Genomic DNA, 21591 nt, shown 5'->3' with positions numbered 1-21591 from the left:
GCAGTTGCATCGCTGCAATTGACTTATCTGCAATTGACTGACCTGGCTGGCCTCACTGAGGGAAGTTCAGGGGAGAAACTCTTTTGTCAACCTCTCTTGCACCTTGCAAGACTGAGTAAAGGAGTCGCCTGTCGACCCTGATCATTTGATTTCTCATGTCCCGACTAAATGCATGAAATCGAACCCTGGAAGATCCCCATCAACCGAGTTGCTCTTCCGGGTAGTGAAGACATACCCGCAGTTGAACTGAGGGTAATAGCATTTCTGACGGTAAATCACGTCATCTGCTCCTGATCAAAAATCTAGAGGGGAGCAACCTGCCAGCGTAAATGTGCTGAAGCACATAGAAAACCTAACCAGACTTCTTCAAAGCTCAGGGCAGGCCTGGTCCACTTTGAGTCCTGAGCGGTGCTCCTGGGGCCTTGCACTTCATCTGAGCCAGGCCACTTGTCCCCAGCTTTGTGGCAGTGCAGAAGTGGGGTTTTACTTGGGGCTTGGAACAGGGAGTTGGGAGATCATAGAATCATAGAATGCTAGGACTGGAAGGGACCTTGAGAGGTCATCGAGTCCAGCCCCCTGCCCTCATGGCAGGACCAAGTACTGTCTAGACCATCTCTGATAGACATTTATCTAACCAGTTCTTAAATATCTCCAGCGATGCAGCTTCCACAACCTCCCTAGGCAATTTATTCCACTGTTTGTCCACCCTGACAGTTAGAAACTTTTTCCTAATGTCCAACCTAAACCTCCCTTGCTGCAGTTTAAGCCCATTGCCTCTTGTTCTACCCTCAGAGGTCAAGAAGAACAAGTTTTCTCCCTCCTCCTTATGACTCCCTTTTAGATACCTGAAAACCGCTATCATGTCCCCCCCTTAACCTTCTTTTTTCCAAACTAAACAAGCCCAAGTCTTTCAGCCTTTCTTCACAGGTCATGTTCTCTAGACCTTTGATCATTCTTGTCGCTCTTTTCTGGACGCTTTCCAATTTCTCCACATCTTTCTTGAAATGTGGCGCCCAGAACTGGACACGCTACTCCCACTGAGGTCTAACCAGTGCAGAATAGAGCAGAAGAATGACTTCTTGTGTCTTGTTCACAACACACCTGTTGTGTTAGCCAGATAGGTTGGCCAGCGAGATAGCATGTAGCTGGGGAACTGTGCAGCGAGATGCTTCACACCAGGAGCACCCAGAGGAAGTACGCTTTCCGACGCATAGAGGCTGCCCTCCACCACTAAGAGTTCTCCCCTGCAGAATGAGAGAATCATAGAAAATCGGGATTGGAAGAGACCTCAGGAGGTCATCTAGTCCAACCCTCTGCTCAAAGCCGGACCAACCCCAACTATATCATCCCAGCCAGGGCTCTGTCAAGCCTGGCCTTTAGAACAGGCCTGAGAACAGACTGGCTCCATCCACTTTGGAACCCCCCATTAGGTGGTTGCAGGCTGCTCTCAAATCGCCCTCCAGTACTCCCACTAAGATGATGGACAGCCACCCAGGAGAGATTCAGGTGCTGTCGATATGGTTAGCAGAGCACCCACAGGCGGCAGCGTGTGTTTCTGCCGGCAGTGCACATCCACACCTGCCTGTGACTTTTGTTACCTCAGGAAGGCACCAGACTGTGAGATGACACAGCCAGAGGACCGAGCCATGTGAAGCCCAGCAGAGACAAATAATCCTAGTGAGGGGAAATTGAGGCACCGAGTGCCTCCACTGCCATGTTTGGCCACCAGAGGATGCTATGAGGCAAGCACACTGCCAGACAGGCTTCTCCGGTGAATAAGAATCCGTCCTTAACATCATGTAAAGCCGTTTTCACAAGCAGGAGCTATGATGGATTTCACTGCAGGAGGAAAAAGTGCGGTGAAATTTTAGAGCATCCGTAAAACTCTTTAGCAAAGAGAGACGGAAAAGGATCTCTGTGGTGTGCAGCCGAGACCATGACCCTGGCTTCTGCCGTGGGAGCAGTGAGTCGATTTGTCAGAGTCAGCATGCAGCTGGTAGCGTGCTTGCTAAGAGATTGCCTTACTCACACACAATTACGTAATGTCATCCAGCCCCACTCCCGCTCTCCTGGGGATGGCAAAGTGGAAACCATCTGAGCCGAGTTCCAGGGGAAAATCAATGCCAGAGTTTTTGCCATCACTCTCGAAGGATGAGGTGCAGAGCTCCAATGCTTTGTGAAAGGGGAGGAGGAGGAAGATCGGGGAAGTCTTGATGTGTTTTGTCAGACGTAGCCGCGTTAGTCTGTAGCTTCGAGAATAACAAGAAGTCTTGTGGTACCTTATAGACTAACAGATACTTTGGAGCATAAGCTTTCATAGGCAAAGACCCGCTTCATCAGATGCATCTTTGCCCATGAGAGCTGATGCTCCAAAATATCTGTTAGTCTATAAGGTGCCACAAGACTTCTTGTTGTTCTTGATGTTTTTTGGTTTCCCAAGAAGAGGGTCATCTACCAAATTCCCTCCATGTCTGAGACTGAACTGCCAAAAATACAGCCCAAAAATTGTTCTGCTGTGAGCTCAATCCCAAGCACGAGTTTGCAAAGGAGCCCAGCAGTGGATACAGCTCTGGTACTGTCTGGTGTCATGTCAGAGCTGCAGACCAAGAGCCAGGGTTGTGGGTGACTTCTGGGTGTTGTTGGATAGTTGAGGCTTAGAAGTCTGTTGACTGTTCTGCTCCAGTGTTCAGGGCATACACGTTCCGCCAGTGATGCAAGTTAAATTTACCGTTGCCACCTTCACAGATGTTAAGGCGAGGAGGGGCCATCGTGATAATCTAGTCTGACCTCTGGTAGAAGACAGGCCAGAGAACATCATCCAGTGTTTCCTGTCTCTTGCCCAACAACTTGTGGTTGGACTGGAGCATATCAATGAGAAAGACGTCCAGTCTGTTTCAAGACTTCAAGGACGGAGAATTCACCATGCTCCTTGGCCAGTTCATAGAATCATAGCACTGGAAAGAACCTCGAGAAGTCACCTAGACTAGTCCCCCAAACTCATGGCAGGACCACGCACACCTAGACCACATCTTTCATTACAAGAATCTGCAGGAGTTCATCAGAGACCAAACCCACAAGCTCTAACAGCTGTTGTACAAAAGGTGATACCACAACCAGACAGGGGCCCTGGGGTTCTATAAAATGAGGCTGGTGGATGTCCCCGACATGTTCCTGGGAACCTTTGCGACAGAGGATAATAAGATGATAAGTAACATCATGGATTTGTCAAGATCAAATTGTGTCAAGCCCACCTCAGTGCTTTCTTTGACAGGGTAACAAGCCTCGTGGATGGGGAGAAGTGATAGATGGGGTACATCTAGACTTTAGTAAGGTTTTCGATAGTGCCTTAAATGACCCTCTCCTAAAGAAACCAGGGAAATATGATTGACATGGAGCTACTGTAAGATGGGTGCATCACTGGTTGATAATTGTTCCCAGAAAGTAGTTACCAATGGTTCACAGTCAAGCTGGAAGGCCATAATGAGCAGGTTCTGCAGGGATCAGTTCTGGGTCTGGTTCCATTCCGAATCTTCATCAGTGATTTAGATAATGGTGTAGAGAGTATAATTATGAAGTGTGCAGATGATACCAAGCTGGGTGGGCATTCAAGTGCTTGGAAGGACAGGATTTTAATTCGAAATGATCCGGAGAAATGGTCTGGGGTACAGAGGATGGAATTCAACAAGGACAAATGCAGCTTACTCCACTAAGAAAGGAGCAACCAGTGACACAAAGACAAAAAGGGAAATGGCTGCTTAAAAGGGATTACTGCAGAGCAGCTGGCTGGTCATTGTTGGTGCATGGTTAGTTTGTGATCCACTGTGTCATACTATTGCAAATAAAGCAAACATCATTCTGAGCCGTAGTAACAGAAGCACTGTAAGCAAGATACAGGAAATAATTCTTCCACTGCACTCTGTGCTAATTAGTCATCAGCTGGAATATTGTGTCCAGTTCTGCATGCCCCATTTCAGTAAAGATGTGAGCGGAGTGGAGACCGGCCAGAGGAGAGCAACACAAATGGCCCAAGGGCTAGCGAACAGATGGTCTGCGGGGGGAAGAGTGAAAACACTGCACTTGTTCAGTCTGAGGAGAAGAGGACTGAGAGGGAAATGGTGACCAGTTCTAAACAGGTGAAAGGTTTCTACAAGGAGAATATAGAAAAATTGTTCCCATTAACCTCTCATGACAGGAGAAGCAGCAAGGGGCTTAAACTGCAACAAGAGTGGTCAAGGCTGGACCTGAGGAAAATCTTCCCAACTCTCAAAACAAAAAGCAGGCAAGTAGCACTTTACAGACTAGCAAAATAGTTTATTAGGTGAGCTGTCGTGGGACAGAGCCACTTCTTCAGACCATAGCCAGACCAGAACAGACTCAATATTTAAGGCACAGAGAACCAAAAACAGTAAGCAAGGAGGACAAATCAGAAAAAGATAATCAAGGTGAGCAAATCAGAGAGTGTGGGGGGTGGGGGGGAAGGTCAAGAATTAGACTGAGCCAAGTATGCAGACGAGCCCCTATAGCGACTCAGAAAGTTCCCATCCCGATTTAAACCATGTGGGTAATTGAGCAGGGGAATAAATTGCCTAGGAAGTTTGTAGAATCTCCATCATGGGAAAATGATAAGTGCAGCTTAGACAAACCCCACTCAGGGACGATCAAGCTAATATTCACTCCTGCCAGGAGAACAGGGGACTGGACCCGATGGCCTCTCCAGGTCCCTGCCAGTTCTATAATTCTATGTTCTTTACACTGATTTGGGGCAGAGCCTCCACAAGAATACATGGGTGTGGGTTGGGTTTGATGTGCCAAAGGAGCTGGTAGAAATTAACTTCTGCTAACATCCTGAACCAGGGGGAGTGATGAAAACATTTTCACATCTCAGCCTGGGGCATGTGGTGGGCTTGGTCCACTCCTGCATTCTTCCAACCAAGCTACACAGAGGTCTTCTTCATGTAACACACCTGAGGCTCATTGTTCTCATCACCTTTACTGGAGAGGTGGAAATATCTATGCTCCCTGCCTGGGATCCCATAATCCTGCTCCCCTCCTTGATGGGGAACTTTCCTGGTTTCATGGCCCCCTGAGCTCCTCTTGCCAGTGGAAGGAGGTGGGAGCAGTTCAGTCTTTGATGGCCCTTTTTGGCAACTTGGTTATTTGGCGGCAGCTCCTTGACTTGACAGGCGGGTGCTTTCCTAGCAGGGGGCAGTGGAGGCCTGTGAAAGAAATTCAGTTTTTCTTAAGGCTCAGGGAAGAGAAGAAAAAGCTTTTTCCCAACCCCTTTGTGGATGCAGTAAGGTGATGTCAGCTGCCCCTGATACCAAAAGGGTCTAAACGGTCTGGTGCTCAGTGGAGCAGGTTCCCGTCTGGCCGGGGCTGTGGCAGAGCTGAGAGGATGCATTTCATAACAACGGCTCTGGGCAAGAAGAACAAGCGCTCCAATAGAACCCTGCTGAATTAGACAGGGGTCTGAATGGAAAACTCATGCTCCTGCTGTGAAAAAAGCACATGCAATTAGCCCTGACGAGCTTTGCACACAAAAGGCAGCAAAGCAGGGGTGTGGGGCGCGGGGCGGGTGGCGGGGGTGTGGCTTTAATCCTTTTGTGGGCAAAATGTAAATGGCTCGTTTGGACAACATGTTCTTTGGCTGGGAAAAGAACTGCCTGCAGCACGGTAACGGAAAGCCTGGCCATGGGTTCCTGGGTACCAAGGAGCTCCTGGTCTGTGCTTCACCTCGGTGTGAGAGAGAGCTCCCTTCTTCCCCTTGCTGCACACTGACTGATGCTCAGAGTTCCCCAGACCCCCTGGGCTGCCAAGGGGGCCGGCAGGCTGTGTAACCAGCATTCCCATCTACTGCAGGAAGCAGACCTTCAGCCAGACGTGCCCTGAGCCTGGGTAACTCCAACATGGGGAGGGCAGCGGAGGGAAAGTGTTGTATTATTCTGCGCCTGCCCCACCCGGCACCCTTCCATCACTAGTAGCTTCCTAATGTTTCCCCTGCATCATCACACCAAGCCTTGCGGTCCCATGTTGCCTCTGCTGTGCCTTTGGAGTTTGCCAGTGTCCTTCCTCGCTCTGCCAAGGGGTCCCTAATGAGGCACAACTTCCTCTCCCAGGTGCTGAGTGTGTCCATTCTCTGGGACTCCTGGATCTTTGGACCAGGCGATTTAGAAACTGGACGTGGGATTCTATTCTAGGGTTCCAAAAGGCCAGTATAAGGGGCGGCTGGGCCAGCGCTGTTTGTGTAAGGGGGTGAGCACAGAGCAGCTGGACGATAACAAGAATGCTTATTTCACATTCCAGTGTTTATTCTTAAAGCCCTCGGCCTCTCTAGCGCTCACGCTAGCATCCCCTGTAGTGGTTTGGTTTGGAGCAAGGTCTTGCTAGAACTCCTAGGTGTGGCTGCAGCCAACTAGGCCAGGGGAGATCAAAGGAGCAGTTGGAACAAGCAGTCAGCTACCAGCTTTGCTCAGGGAGGAAAAAATCCAGGGAACAAGCGGCAGCTCAGTAGCCAAATGCCAGAGGGTCAAGCCAGAGACTGGAGCCAGAAGCGAACCGGGTCTGGAGAGGAACAGGACTAGAACAAAGGCGTGGTACACACTGGGCAGCTGCTGCTCAAATCAGGCTGCTCCCCAGGGCAGGCAGTCGTGGGCCATGGCCACCCTGTCATTGCCAAGGCAGTGCCGCCAGACTCTCTGATTGCCTAGCAGCAATGACAGTCCAGGAGCAGGCCAGCAGCTAGGCCAGCTTCTGACAGTGGCATGAAAATATCAGCGCCTTTCATTGCCCTCTTCCAGCAGAGTTGCTGGGAGGCGGGGAGGGGAGAACATCTCGTGGGAGACTTTTGAAATGTTTCCCCCTTTTTTTAATTTGAAATTTTAAAATATTTTGTCCCACTTTCTGCGTGAATCCAAACGAGGGGGGATTTCACCCCCAAACCCACTGACATTCCCCAACCTCCCTCCCTCCCTCTTTGCATTTGAAATGCCAGAATGTGAGCCCCACAAATGAGCAGCATTCTCCAGCCAGTTCTTTTAATTACTAATGTTAATTATTCTTTGTCCTACAGTACCATCTGAAAGCCCCGATCGGAATCAGGGCGACTCTGTGCTAGCCGCTGGGCGACACACAGGAAGAATTTACCCCTGGCCTGGGAGGTATGGGGGCGCATCTTGCCTACCTAGCAACAAAAAAGAAGAAGTAAGTTTCACAAAGGATGACGGAGGTGAGAGGAGACAACAGTCTCATTGGCTCTCATTGGGATGGCTGAGTGGTGAATGATTTGACAGTTGGAAAAAAATGGCATCAGCTCCTCTCCATCAGGTTCTGCAGCCACCCCCATCCTGTGTGGTGTTCCAGCTTCTTTGCTGAGCGTACTCTAGTTTGCTCTGCAAAAACTGGTCCCCTGGGCTCTATTGCTAGAAGCTTGTAGTCCTTTTCTCCAGATACAGAGGCCCACAGTTTGATTCTTGTGGTTGACAACTCAGTGAGCGGCATGGTTACCGTGCTAACCTGTTTATAAACCTCCTGTCATATAACACAGGCCTCTTTGTCTTCTTGTCTTACTGAGAAAACCGGAGAACCCTTGGTGGCATGCCTGGGTATGACGGATACTTTTTGTAAGTAGTTTAGACAGGGTAACATGAGAAATAGATCTTTAGTGGGCTGTGACAGTTTTTCAGCTTTTACTTCATTTCAGGTCCTTCTTCAGGTGTTTTCATGCTCTTTGGTCAATTTAGCTACATTTCAAACCAAACAAGGCAAAATAAAACATTTCAAAGCTGTCAGAACCAAACAGTTGGTTAAGAACATTGTTCCCTGTAATTTTTTCCTTCCAGGGGTGAATAACTTTTGTTCTGCGTGCCAAGGCATATGTGGATGAGCACCACCACTAGAAATACACGCTGATTGCTTTGAGAGCCCTGCTAGGGCAGCTGCCCAAGCACTCAGCCAGCTTACAGAGGAATGTGTAATGGCCCAGGGAGGGGCAACCTGTAGTTAAAGGCAGCACAGATTTCATTGGTCTCCAAAGCTGCCTAAAGAAACAGGTAACAATCACCAAAGTCAGTGTGTGCTGAAGATGCTCTGTTTTTGTTCCCGTTAGTGTAAATAACCAAAGCAGTGTGACGGGTGTCTTCACAACAGCCGATAAACGCGGAAACAGCTGACTAATGTTCACCTTAATTCGTCCGTTTCATCTCACTCCAGGTAATTGAAAAACAAAATCCAAAAAGCTCTGACGAGCAAGGGAACGAGCTGCCTGCCACTTGGTCAGATGTGTCTCTATAGCGTTCGCTCCTTCTCCATTCGCTGCTCACGCAATCCCACTTGGCCTCGATGAAGTTTGTTCAATTGCTAATTATCAAATCCACCCTTTTGCTTATCCCCCCCTCTAATCCTTCCCAGGCAAATGAGTCCGACATCCGGAGCACTTTTAAAAAGTAAAGCACGAATCTCAGTGGAGATGGGCTCCTGGGGCAGCAGCACAAGTGCCTGGCCTTTTCATAGTCTGCCAGCTCTGCTTGGAGGCCTAACGTAACCCTGGCGTGCTGGTCTTCGTGTATGCGTTGTCCTGAGGCAAACTTCCCCTGTCGATTAGTCTCTGACTAGAACGGAAAGAGCTCTCTGGAGCAGGGACGTGGGCATGTCTTGTGCCAGCCGTGCAAAACAAGAAGAGACTGAAACCACAATCTCTCCCACACTTCCCGTGCCACTCAGATTCCATTCTGGGGACAGTGATTCGAAGACACATGTTTGGTTCCCTTCAAAGGAGTTAAAGCAACTTCCTGACTAATGAACAGGCCTGGCAGCCTTGCCTCAAGAGATACATGGTGTGGTTTATTTGAAATAAACAAACATGTAATATACAGCTACATTTATAGAGACGAGTGATTGGTTGTGAGAAGGTTTTGTTCACAGACATTCAGTGCATCTTCCCAAGATTCTTTAGTGCCTGCAGACAAATCTTCCAGCAGGGACTGTAACTTGTTTTAATTGCTGGTTTGCACCACGGTGTATTCCATTGGCTGCATTTGTCAGTGTTCCCAGCCACATCTGTTCCTAAATTTGGCCCTTCCACAGAGTCTTTCACCTCCCATAACACACCCCCCAGCCAGCATGGGGTGAACTTTTTTTTTCACCCAAATGTCTTTTTTGCCGAACAATTGTCAATTCGGGTTGAGAAAAACCTTTCCGGAGCAGGCGATGAAATTGCCAAATTGTTTTGCTTCAATGAAAACAATACCAAAAAAAAAAAAATCCTGCCACAAAATGGAAATGTTTCATTCGGACATTTTTTTGAAAAGCATCATTGCAATTTTTCAATTCAAATGTTATTTGTTTTGAAATTAAATTATATTGTTAAACACTGAAAATGTTTAAAAAAAATGAAGCATATTTGCTGAAATGAAGTTTTTTTTCTGACTTTTAGGTTGACTGAACATGTTCTAAATTGTTTTTTGTTGTTGTTGTTGTTCCTGGTGAATCCAAAACAATCTTTCCACGTGTTTTATTATCTGGTGCAGCAGGGGCACAACAAGTGAATTGAAAAATCTGAACACTTTTTCTCCTGCTGCCTGGTTCATTGCAATAGCCTTTGGTCATGTCTACACTCGTGTTCAGGGGCACAGCTGTACCCAGAGCCATCCAGTCCATAGGATGGTTTGGGGAGGCTGCCCCAGGCCCTGCACATGGGGAGTTCCCATGGCAGCCACCTCAACTGTCCTATGGATGGGCTGGTCCCCCCTAGTGATGAGAGCCTGCAGGACCCAGGGCAGCCTGGGATTATCTGGGGCGGGGTGGCAGCGGGTGGCAGCCTTTCCCCTGGCACTCACTATGTTGGCGGGAGCCAGAGCAACCTGACAGCCTGCTCTGCTCCATGCCACCACCCTCTCGCGGCCCATTGCGTGCCGCCTCCCTGGGGCAGCAGGGGCGGGGATTAGGGGAAGGAGTGGAACGGGGTGGGACCGAGGTGGGGGAGGGGTTTTGGCTGTTCCAATGCAGCTGCATTTCTGTGAGATGATGCATGGAGGAGGGCCGGGGGAGCAAGGAGGGTACGGGGATGGAGTGAGCAGGGGTCACGGCAGGGCTGGGTGCACAGGGAAGGGGCGGGGCAAGAGTGTCCCATCTTGTGCCATTAGTGAAATTGCAGTGAGAGCAAGGGGGGCTCCGGGAGCTGCTGAGCTGGGCCAGGACTTGCAGGCAGGAGCCCGGGGAGCAGAACACTTCAGGGAGTGGGAGTCCCATCGGGAAGGTTTCCTGGGGGTGTGCTGCCCACTACAGGGCCTTGGACTGGAGCCCAGTGTAACAGGTGGGCGAGGGTTTCCTGACCAGCACAGGGAAGGTGGCATGAAGCCCACTTGTGCTGGGGAATAAGAACAGCTGAAAGAGCTGAGGGGGATGGGTGTTAACCTGAGGAGGTTCAACAGAGGCAAGTGCAGAGTTCTGCTAATGGCTGGCGACCGATTGGCTAAGTGGCAGTGCAGCAGAAAAGGACCTGGGGATTACAGTGGGTGAGAGGCTGCATATGAGTCAACAGTGCGCCCTTGTAGCCAGGAAGGCTAACAGCATATTGCAGTGCACTAGGAGGAGCATTCCCAGCAGATCTAAAGAAGTTATTATTCCCCTTCTATCCGGCGCTAGTCTGGCCACATCTGGAGTATTGTGTCCAGTTCTGGATCCTCCCCCCAAGTATAGAAAGGGTGTGGATGCACTGGAGAGAGTCCAGTGGAGGCAACCAACATGCTTAAGGGACTGGAGCACATGACCTATGAGGCGAGGCCGAGGGATTTGGGCTTATTTAGTTTGCCAAAGAGAAGAGCGAGGGGTAATTTGATAGCAGCCTGCAGCTTCCTGAAAGGGGGCTCTAAAGAGGATGGAGAGAGGCTGTTCTCGGTGGTGACAGATGGCAGAACAAGGAGGAATGGTCTGAAATTACAGAGGGAGAGGTTTAGGTTAGATGTTAGGAAAAACTACTTCACCAGGAGGGCGGTGAAGCACTGGAATGCGTTACTGACAGAGGTGGTGGAATCTCCATCCCTAGAGGTTTGTGAGTCCGGTGTGACAAAGCCCTGGCTGGGATGACTTAGTGGGGGCTGGTCCTGCTTTGGGCAGGGGCTGGACTCGATGACCTCCTGAGGTCCCTTCCAGCCCTCGGATTCTATGATTTGATGAAGGTGAAAGGACCCAGAGTTGGGGCAGAAGACCTGACGTAACAACATGGGGTTCTTGTGTGATTGGACTTTGCTAACCTGAGAGAGGTGGAGTGAAACATAACCTGGACCGAGCTGGGAGAAGACATATCTCACCATGGCACCAAAGTGACTAACAGCAGCGGGTGCTAGAGAGGAAGGAGCTCTTATGCCACACCCAGCCCCAAAAGGGCACGTCAGTGGTGCATTGGCTCTGCACAGGGTCGCTGGGGCTGACAACGAGTCGTGCGTGGTGTACCTGTCACTTGCCGATTTAGGGCAAAAATTTCCCTATGTCTGCTCTGCACCTCTGGAGATCGGGCCATTCATTTTGATGGCTAAATGCAGACTTGGAAGCCTAACGTTTAGGCTCCTGAATGTGAGACTCTTGGTCTGATGAAGCAGGTCTTCGCCCACGAAAGCTTATGCTCCAAAATCTCCGTTAGTCTATAAGGTGCCCCAGGACTTCTTGTTGTTCTCGAAGATAGAGACGAACGCAGCTATGTCTCTGAATCTTGGCCAGTGAGTCTTGTCCTCCCACACAACTTTTGTTCTAAGAAAACGATGCCCTGGAACTACTCCTGGCAATTCGCTGATTCCTACGAGATGGATTTTTTAAATAATCCGAATCTACATGCTGTCCAGGAACTCGAGAAATTAACTTGGCTTCTTCAAGCATACACACTACAACAGCTCTGCCCCCCCTGCCAAGCAGCGAGGCTGCTTCCAATTAGATTGTGGGGATATTGTTAATTTTTGGCAGGCTCTGGGAGGAGAAGGCGCTAGAACATAGCAGGTGTCAGGCTGTTGTTTTCATATTTAAGCAAGAGCTTGCAGGAGGGGGTGGGGAGGAAAGAATTGTGACCTTGCACTATATTGTGAGCTAAGAGACCTTGGCATGGCCTGGGAGGGGAAGAGCTTGTCCTGCTCCCCTCTCCCCCTCCTACCAATGTGCACAAACACACACACATGCAACAAGGGATTAACACCCTCTGGAAACAAGAGCCTCATGTTCCCTGTAAACTGTGCATTTGTGCAGCTATTGAGGGGAGATTCAAATGCTGCCCAGCTGCTTAGCCCACAATCCACTGCTAGATCTTTTGTTTCTATGCGTGGTGCACATTTGCTCATGCCTTGGTGCATGTAAAAATTAATCCGCACATGGAGGGAAAAGATGAGAGGTCACACTGCTCAGAATGCTCTCCCGGGAGTAGGAGACAAAGGGCATCATGGAGTTCCTCTGCCCTGCCTGCCCCCTCCATTCTCAAAACCCTCTTTCCTCTGCCTTCTCTGCATAAAACGGAGAAAGAAAAACTGGCTTTTGCTCATAACATGTGTCACAGATCCAAGATTGTACAAGCTCCAATGGGATCAGATGGGTTTTCAGAGCCAAGCCGGAGTTTATGGGTGTATTTTTGGGAGGGGGCAGAGGAGGGAGGGGTTTGCCACATATAAAATGAGTTTTAATTACCTAACAAAGGAATTTCAGTTGTCAGAGAATGTTAAGGGCCAGCAATCGAATTTAAATTGACATATAAGGCTGTTTCCTTTGAAGAAGCAGGCGGGGAACTGCTTGGCAACTTCAGGCTGCTACAGGGTGGGTTTGAGTCTGCCACCATGGAAAGCTGAACAGAGCTGAGTGGAGTATGGAAATTCCATCTTGTGCAGGGTTCCCAGACTTTAAACCTCACTTGGGTCTGATTAGGAATGAAATCTCCACATTTAGAAATTTTCTGTGCAAGAAAATTACCCTCCTCCCCTCTTGCCAAAACATCGTCTTGGATCCATCATAATTGTTCATTTTGATTGTGACTTTTACTATAAGACAAGATCAAAATATCTCCAGAGAAGAACAAAATAAGTACAGTTTTGTTCTGAAAATGGCCAAAGGGGATGTTCTGATGCAGTTGGAACTTTCTTCCAAAAATGAAATTTTGGTGAAATTGACATGATTCCGGGGAGGGTTTTTTATTCTGACAGACCCATGTTTTCCAACAGAAAAAAGGTCCCATCTAGCTTTTCTGACCCACTCTCTTGCTGTGTACATACACTGAGGCCAGCAGGCAGTAGATCTGGATTGTGTGACGGGGTGCCCAAGGGACCCAAAAGCTGTTACAACATCAGAGGAGATATGAAAATAAACTTGCTTATTTCAGACTTTAAATATCCCACGGCTATTATTAGAAAAACATGGGGAAGCTGCTGGACAATACCTTGTGGAGTTGGTGGTTGGATGTCTGCTCCCTTTGTGAGCTGGGCATGGAACTTGGCTATATTGCCAACCCCTGACCGTGAGATCCACCTTAGAGGTCTCAGAAAGCTAGGACTGTGACCCTGGGGAACAAGGTCTATACTTGCCCCTTATTCAGCTTTGACACGTGAAGAGCCCTTTCCCCTCACAAGCTCTTGATACACTTCCTGAAGTCAGATTCCAGCCACCCAGGTGCTTAACCACTGAAACTTGTCCCCTTTTTCGGCTGTTGTTTTATCACCAGGACAAACCCGGATTATTTGGGGGGATGACAATAACCATCATGATGATTCTGGTTTTGCTGCCACCAAGCCAGCTGCTGGGAGGGGGCGGAGGCAGAGCCGGAGCCCTGTAACCTCCATCTAAAAGAGAGGTGCCAGGGCTCTTACCTGTAGCTTCTCTGAAACTAGATTAGCTGTCAGTTTAATTCTTGGGAGTGTCCTTTCCAAAGGAGGCCTGGCCTGAGGCTGGGAGGCTAAGCTTCTCTACTCCTAATGGGAATGGGGATAGTATATTACACACCTTAGGTTCAGTATTTCCTGCTCACAAGCCTGATAGCCAATTTACCCTTCTGTGCAACTATGCCAGTAGTTTCAGTGGGGCCTACCAGTAGGCTCAGAGAGTGGCTCTTGGTTTTGCTGATGTATGTTCAGAATAACTCAGTTGACCTCAGCTGATGGACGGTTGGGCAGGTTCTTTATGGTCATGTGTTCCTGAAAGCCCCAGAAAGAGCATGCTGAGCCTCAGGTTATTGGAAGGTGGTCTCAGGCTATCTTCTGGCTGGTTAGGAGTGGGGAGTATTGGAAATCTTGGACCAGATTCAATTGTTTTTTGTTTTTTTCCTTTAATATAGCAAAACTGGGTGGGCTGAGTTCACAAGATGTAGGTAATAGGGGAACAGGCCCACGCTGGCTGATCTCAGGGGACTTCTAGCCCAGGTTTGCAGCCTTGACAGGCCTGAAAGGCCCTGTTAAGCTCTCAAAATTCAGGGTACTTATGAGCCCCAGCCTCGAACATGTCAGTATTCACCCCTCCTGACCACTGCTGAGGCTGCAGTGTCTCGCCACTAAGCAGGAGTCAAGCAGGCTGGAGACAAGATTCAGCACCTGGGTTACCTGGCTCAGCCTGACTGCGCTCAGCCTTGACAATGTCTAGCTGACTCTGGGTGTGGTGCGGGGAGATCCCCCACCCCCACCCTAGCACTGCAAGAGTAGAATTGGGCCAGGTGGACCCAACCAGTTAATTAGGCTGCAGGCAGGGGTGCTTTAGGCCAGAGGCAGCTGACTGGAGAGCAGCTCAGCTGTGCAGGAATAACAGGGCCTATAAAGCCAGGTAGAAGGCTGCCAGCCAGCTGGCTGCTGAGAAAAGGGGGGTGGGGTTGGGTGCTGGGGTAAAGGAGGTGTGTTTGGGGGCTGTTGCAAAAGGCACTCCCAAAGAGAGAGGGGGGTTCTTGGTGCTGGGGCACCCACAGGGAGCAGGGGAGTCAGTGTGGTGGAAAGGAGCAGGGAGGGCATAGGGAGGAAGCCCTGAACTGGTGAGCTGAGGGCCCCTGGACTGGACCCTGGAGAAGAGGGCAGGCCTGGGTTGCTCTACCAGGCACTAAGCGCAGGGCCCGGAGTGGAGGCAATGAATGGGCAGAGTGCCTGGGACTGCTGATGGACTGGGCCCCGGAAAGGGACCAAGCTGCAGGCCAAAGTCAGAGCGAGGGCATAGATATGGTGGGGGGGGGTCCTCGCCCTGCAGAGCTAATTGCTGGAGTGAGCAGGAGGAGGTGCTGCCCCAGCAGCGACTGGAGCCCTGTGACACTGGGCACTCGCAGCCTGGTTACCATTCACACGAGCATACTGGTTCCTAAGCTCACATTAGCCACACTCATTGGCACAGACCACACTAAGTCAGCCTGTCATATCAGCTGCTCAGCCTCTTGAGCGTGATTGTACTCAACTGGGTCACATGACAAAAAATGGCAACTCTTGATTATGTTTTGTTTTAAATAGAATGGCCTTGAACCTTGTATAATCTCCTGTGGAAGGATTTCTCGCACCCTGGGGATCCTAGTCTTTTCCCACGGAGGTCTCACAGGTGACCTGGGAGGAAAGACTGGAAAAAAATGGGTTTGTTTAATCCAGAGAAGGTTTCAGGGGCAGCTGCACTGGGCTGTCAGGAAAAACAACAAGGAGTCCAGCAGCACCTTAAAGGCTAACTATTTAAGCAGAAGCTTTTGTGAGTTGTGACTTCCTTCAGGGACCTGATAACGGTTTTCAGGCACATAAAAGGTTGTTACGAGGAGGAGGGAGGAAAAGTTATTCTCCTTAACCTCTGAGGACAGGACAAGGAGCAACGGGCTTAACCTGTAGCAAGGGAGGTGTAGGTTGGACATTAGGAAAAACTTCCTAACTGTCAGGGTGGTTAAGCACTGGAATAAATTGCCTGTGGAAGCCTCTGTTGCCGGAGAGTTTTAAGAGCCGGTTAGACAGACGCCTGTCGGGATGACACAGGAGATGATGATGATATTTCAAGAGTTCAGGGGACTGGACTAGATGACCCTTTGAAGGTCCCTTGCGGTCTTGTGAGCCTGTCTGGCTGTGGAGCAATAGAATGCTCGGTTGGATCGTGCTCAGTCATCAGGCTCCAGGCTTTCTCTCTGAACGTGGCCGGGAAACTTCCTCCCCTGTGCCCCATGAAGTTCTCCTCCCAACATCCGCTAGTTTAAACCCAGAAGCAGGTGTTTGTTCACGGAACTGGTTTTAGCATAAATTAGAACTTGGGGTATTCTGGTTATTCCTCTGCCCAGTCCATCACTCAATCTTACCTTTGGGTATCAGGAGCAGGCGAGGGAGGAGACCCCGATGTGGGCAGGGTGTGTGAGGTGTATGGGGTGGGGCGCTTCCCTGTAAATCTCCCTGAGGTCACACGTGGCTCTGTCCCCCACCTACTCACATTGGCTGGAATTCAGCCAGTGCTGTCATTCTCCCAGCTGTGGAGAGGGGGTGGCAGCCGCTTCCTCCCCCTGCCAGGATCTGGCCCCACAAGGCTTGGCCTCGCCCACCCCCTAAGCAGGGATCCCACCCTGGTGTTCCAGCCATGTGAAGAGGGACAGGGGTGGAGCACTAGCCCAGGCTTGCAGAGGTAGGTGCTGGGCAGGTGATCGCTCTTTATAATGGATCTCGAAGCACTTGGCACGCTTGAGTCTGAAAGGAGTTTGGCAGCGTGTCATGTAAGCTACTGACCTGCCTGGAGAATGGCAGAGCGGGGAACAGCACGAGAGTGGTTTGTACAAGCCTCTCAGGTGAAAGGGCTGGAGGCCCAGTCTGATTCCCAGGGGTTAGCAATTCCAACACTGGGGCACCAGAAGAAGAAAGGGAACGTTATTCTCCTCTCTTTGTCGTGACTTTGGAAACACACCCAGGCAAAGAAAGCACCCAGCTGGGCTGTACGATCTGTAAGTGTGTGTGTGTGTGTGTGTGTGTGTGTGTGTGTGTGTGTGTGTGTGTGTGTGTGTGTGTGTGTGGTGACCCCTTCTGCTTCTGTCCAGGCCCGTCAATTGGAACTGGTTCTTTAGAACCACAGTCTTGTCAGTTGTAATTCACTGACAGCAAGAAGGAGCTAGGGGATAGGACTTAGGAAGATCACCCTAGGGAACCATCAGCAAGGAGAGCTGGGCTCGCAGTGGGTTCCCATGAGGTTAGGCTGAAGGCTGGTTTATGGATGTATAGGTTATAGGTCATGAAATAGCCAGATTCTCTTGATATTAGCAGAGATGAAAGCCCATCTCTGAGCAGGAGTGGGGGGTGGAAGATGTCAGGCAGGAATACAGATAGAGGTATAACAAAAAATGCTGACAGGTGTCTGTTTTGTCCCGGATTGAAAAATAAAAGCATATGCCGAAATCTGGACATTTTTAAGAACACACACTTTGTGGTTTTTCCAGCCAGTCCGGCTTATAAGCCGCTGGAGACCAGGATTGTCTCATACTTCCTATTTGTGCACTAGTGCCTGCTCCTTGCTTCATTATTCATATTGTAGTTGCTCCTGCAGAGTAATGTGAACAGAAGAGAGGATGATAGCTGCATCCCAAAGTACAGGTCAGAACCGGGAAGTATACAGAAATATTTAGTTGGCCAAATTCAGAACTAATGTTAGTATGTAAAGATGAATCCTCTACTGGTTTGCCCTGAGTGTTTTTACATTTAGGTTTCTGTGTCTTTGTCTCTGATGCATATTACCAATCTAAATGGAGTCAATTTCTATCTCTACCAAGGTGAAGGAAAGTAGTTGCTACAATGGAAATCTGCCTCGCCAATTTTGTAGTGGTAGATGAAACATTCAGTGAGACTGCTAAAGTAAAACACCCAGCGGCTTGTATTGCAAAGAATAAAAAGGTAAAGCAAAGGGCAGCTCTGGCTGAAAAATCTTTAGTTTAGCAATCTTAATAGTACGCACATTGGGTTTTACAACAGAAACTAAGACGTTTTCAGAGAGGTGCACAATCATATTGGAATACTAATGGAGGCACTTAGAGTGGCTCTGCTGTTATAGTCACACCAGAGTTTTCCTTTTAATGGCACCTTTGCACTCTTCTTAGAGAGATGATTTCAGTCTGGCATTATAACCAGTGATGGTGACTGAACATCAGATGCTTATCTGAGCCCTTCCTGCATCTGAAAGTTATGGGTGGAAATGTGAAGTGGCATTCTTGTTTGATAAATAAAACAACATGCTGTCTAGTACTTTCTGCTTGTGAACAAGTCAGAAACACCATCGCAGCAACACTTTTCTTTCTCTTTTGGCTGGAAGTGGGAAGCATGGGAGTATGTAGCTGTGAGACAATGAGGAAAGTAACTGCACTTCGACCCTCCAAAATAATGTGGTTTGAATTTCTGGGGGGCAAAGCTGAGGGCTACATGGAAAACAACAATTCCATTTCACAGAGAAAACTTCAAGTTTTTAATTCTGTTGTTGGTCTCATTTTCATTCCACGTCAGAATGGTGGAAATGTTTTGTGAATTAATACTAGAGAAAGAGAGACCCCAGACCAGCCGCGTCCTAGAGCCCTGGGAGGAGGTGACCTACAGGCTTCCTAGGGGAGCCATCCTGGCTCTGCCGCACTTAAAGATGTGAACTCGGGCTAACCACATCTTGGCCACAGGAAATAATCAGACAGTAGAGTCAAGTCCCTCTTCTTGAAGCTGTTCTTTCTATGAATAATTGTATCCAGTGTGACCCAATGCAAGCTAGAGCCTACTTTGAATTTGCTGCAACCCTCACAAAGCTCTGTGAGGGACACGGGAGCGGTGGTTTCAGGTTAAATTGGCCCCAGGCTCCCATCTCCATCCCTGTTCTACCTTCACCCCCATTTCGCCTCTTCTCCAAAGCCTCTGACCCCTTCTGTCCCACGTGGTACTGGCGAGGCAGAGCAGAGCATCCCCTGAAGCTGTTGGCTCCCACAACACTCAGGCCCCACAGCTGCCCGAAGAGCAACAACTGCTCTGATCCATTGTGGATGGGGCGACTCTGCCACCATTCATGACAAAACACAGTATTGTACCTTTAAATCTCTGGCTCTACGTACCAGCAAGAATGACTGAGTTAGCCTCAAAATCACTCTGGAAAGCTTAGGTTTATCCCCATATCAGTCTCTGTTCAAAACGAGTATACACCTTGGAGAATTCTCATGAACGATGCGGGACTGTGTCCTTGTTGACCAAACGTCTCGCCTGCAACCAAGATCTAAACTTGCTCTAAGCACGGATTTCCTAATATTTATTACTGAGTCATCTGCCTTTAAATGGGACATACAAGTGCTTCAATAAATGACCTGCAGTATCATCTCGTTTAACTGCAGTTTATTTACAGGTTGAACCTCTCTAATCTGGCACACTCTGGTCTGGCAACATCTGTGGTCCAGCATGATTTTCGTTAGCCAGATGTCCACTTAGGGGTGTGGCTGTTTCCTGTTGTCCCATAAAGTTTGATTACAGCCACCAGTCCTGGCTCTCAGGGTTGTGTGCTGTTATTTAGCTGTAATTTACCACTAAATGTCTTCTAAGCGCCCAATAAGCAGTGGAAGTGCTGGCAATGCTGCTAGCCGGTATCAACCTCCTGTGGTCCAGCAAATTCTCCTGGCCAGCATGGTCAGGTCCTGAGGGTACCCGATGAGAGATTCAACCTGTAGTCACTTCTGCAAGCCCCTAGTCCCACCTCATGCTGTTTTATAACTTGGCAGGATGAGACTTTTATTGGTAAATGTGGGTGAACACTTTGCCGAACACGCATTCTGATGAAAAACCGTTATCCATGGATGATGAGCAAAACTGGCAGATACAATCAGACAAATTCTGCTCGAGAACTTACCATGTTTAGTTTAAGGATATTCATTTTATATGTTTTGACAGTCAGGGTGTTTAAGTTCCAAAATTTTAACTTTTTTCATTTCTCTGTCACTAAACTAGTGTCCGACCCTCCCCCACTACAACGTTTGATACTCCCATAATCTTGCACAACTGTGAACATTAAATCAAGAAAAATGCTTAATATTGAAGTTTTCCCGGCAGCAAATGCAGTTCTAGAGTGCATCAGGGCAGGTATTTCCAGCAGAGAGGGAGGGAAATGTTACTCCCATTATGCAAGGCATCTGGAATAAGGTGTGCAACTCTGGTTTCCCATGTTTTGCGAAAGATGAATTCAAACCAGCAGAGGTGCAGCGAAGGGCAAGTGGGATGATCTGAGGAATGGAAAGGCTACCCTACTAGAAGAGAGTCAAAGAGCTAGGCTTGCTCAGCCTAACCCGATACGACTGCTCTGTACAAACACTCCAGAGGAAGGAAGTTCTGGAACAGCCTTCCTAGGGGAGCCGTTCAGATGAGAAAAAACAAAAACAAAAACAAAACCCTAACTGGCTTCAAAGGTGAACTTGAGGAGTTTCTGGCTGGAGACGGGACCCACAGGGGCAAGATATGATTTACTTCTGAGAATTCTGTCCCACATGCCTGTCTGGTGCATCTTGCTGACATGGTGATGAGTCAGACCCTGAGCATATTTGGGTTTGGGAAGGAATTCCGCCCCTCTCCCAGACTGGAGTGGCGGAGATTACTGTGGTTTTTCCCTTCCCCTGCAGGATGGGGCATGTTCCCTTGCCACTCTGAACAAGATCAAGTGATGTATTCTCTGTAACCCAAAGTCTCTAACTCAGTAACTCAGCCAGAGGTCATGTGTCTATTGCAGGAGTGGTTGCATGAGGTTCTGAGGCTAAGGAGGTCAGGTTAGCTTGTCCCCTTCAGCCTAACAGTTTGACTAGCCCAGACTTTCTCCGCAGAGCATATGCTGTGGCATGTGAATGACAGATTTCTTGGTCTGTTCTCAGTGGTGGCTGGCTCGACAGAGGTAAAGGTGGTGATTCCCGTCTTTCTTTCAATAGGTGCCTGTCGGGTTTTATTGATGAAATTGACTGTATAAGAAGTTGTTGCTGTGGTGGGACTACTCTGGAGAGTCTGATGGCTGTGTGATGGCCACTGAAGTTGTGGTGGAAACCTCAGTGAGTTTAGGTCATTTGCCCAGAGGACTGAAATATTCTTGATCCATCTTGGATGACACTGATTTCATGGAGACTTCCCAGAAATGCTTTTTTGAGGTGGCCGTGTAGAGGCTGGTATATGGGTGAGCCAGCCTAATGCCCCTAGCTGTTCGCACTGTTGTTACGGAAGTGTTCCTCAAAGATAGGCTTGTAGTGGGTGAGCTTGCTGATGTGTCTAGGGTGGATTTCCGAGCATTGTACAAGATGAGGCAGGCCTCAGTGCTCACATTGTGTGGGATCTGGGTGCCAAGCGAGATGACTTCTGGGGTAGAGGGGATGTTATTCTGGGGCAGGGGAAGTGGGTCTGGCTCTTTTGGAGTAAAGGGAGCGATAGAGACATTGATTTGGAGGGGCTCATGTTTCACAATCAGCTGGAAATCACACCCCGTCCTCAGGGCATCGCCACACAGAACCTTTTGAGAATATTGCCCCCCACCTCCCAAACCCAGCAGTTTGAGTGGCATTGGAGTTCATTTGCTTCAGAGAGTGATCTGTTGTTTCAATGACAAACCTTACCTTGAGGTGTTTCAGGCTGCTGTTTGAAATGGCAGGGAAAAAAAAAGTCTTAAATCCAAAGC

Source organism: Carettochelys insculpta, chromosome 8 (genome assembly GCF_033958435.1).
Source record: "Carettochelys insculpta isolate YL-2023 chromosome 8, ASM3395843v1, whole genome shotgun sequence".
NCBI lineage: Eukaryota > Metazoa > Chordata > Testudines > Carettochelyidae > Carettochelys > Carettochelys insculpta.
This window is presented reverse-complemented; position numbering follows the sequence as displayed.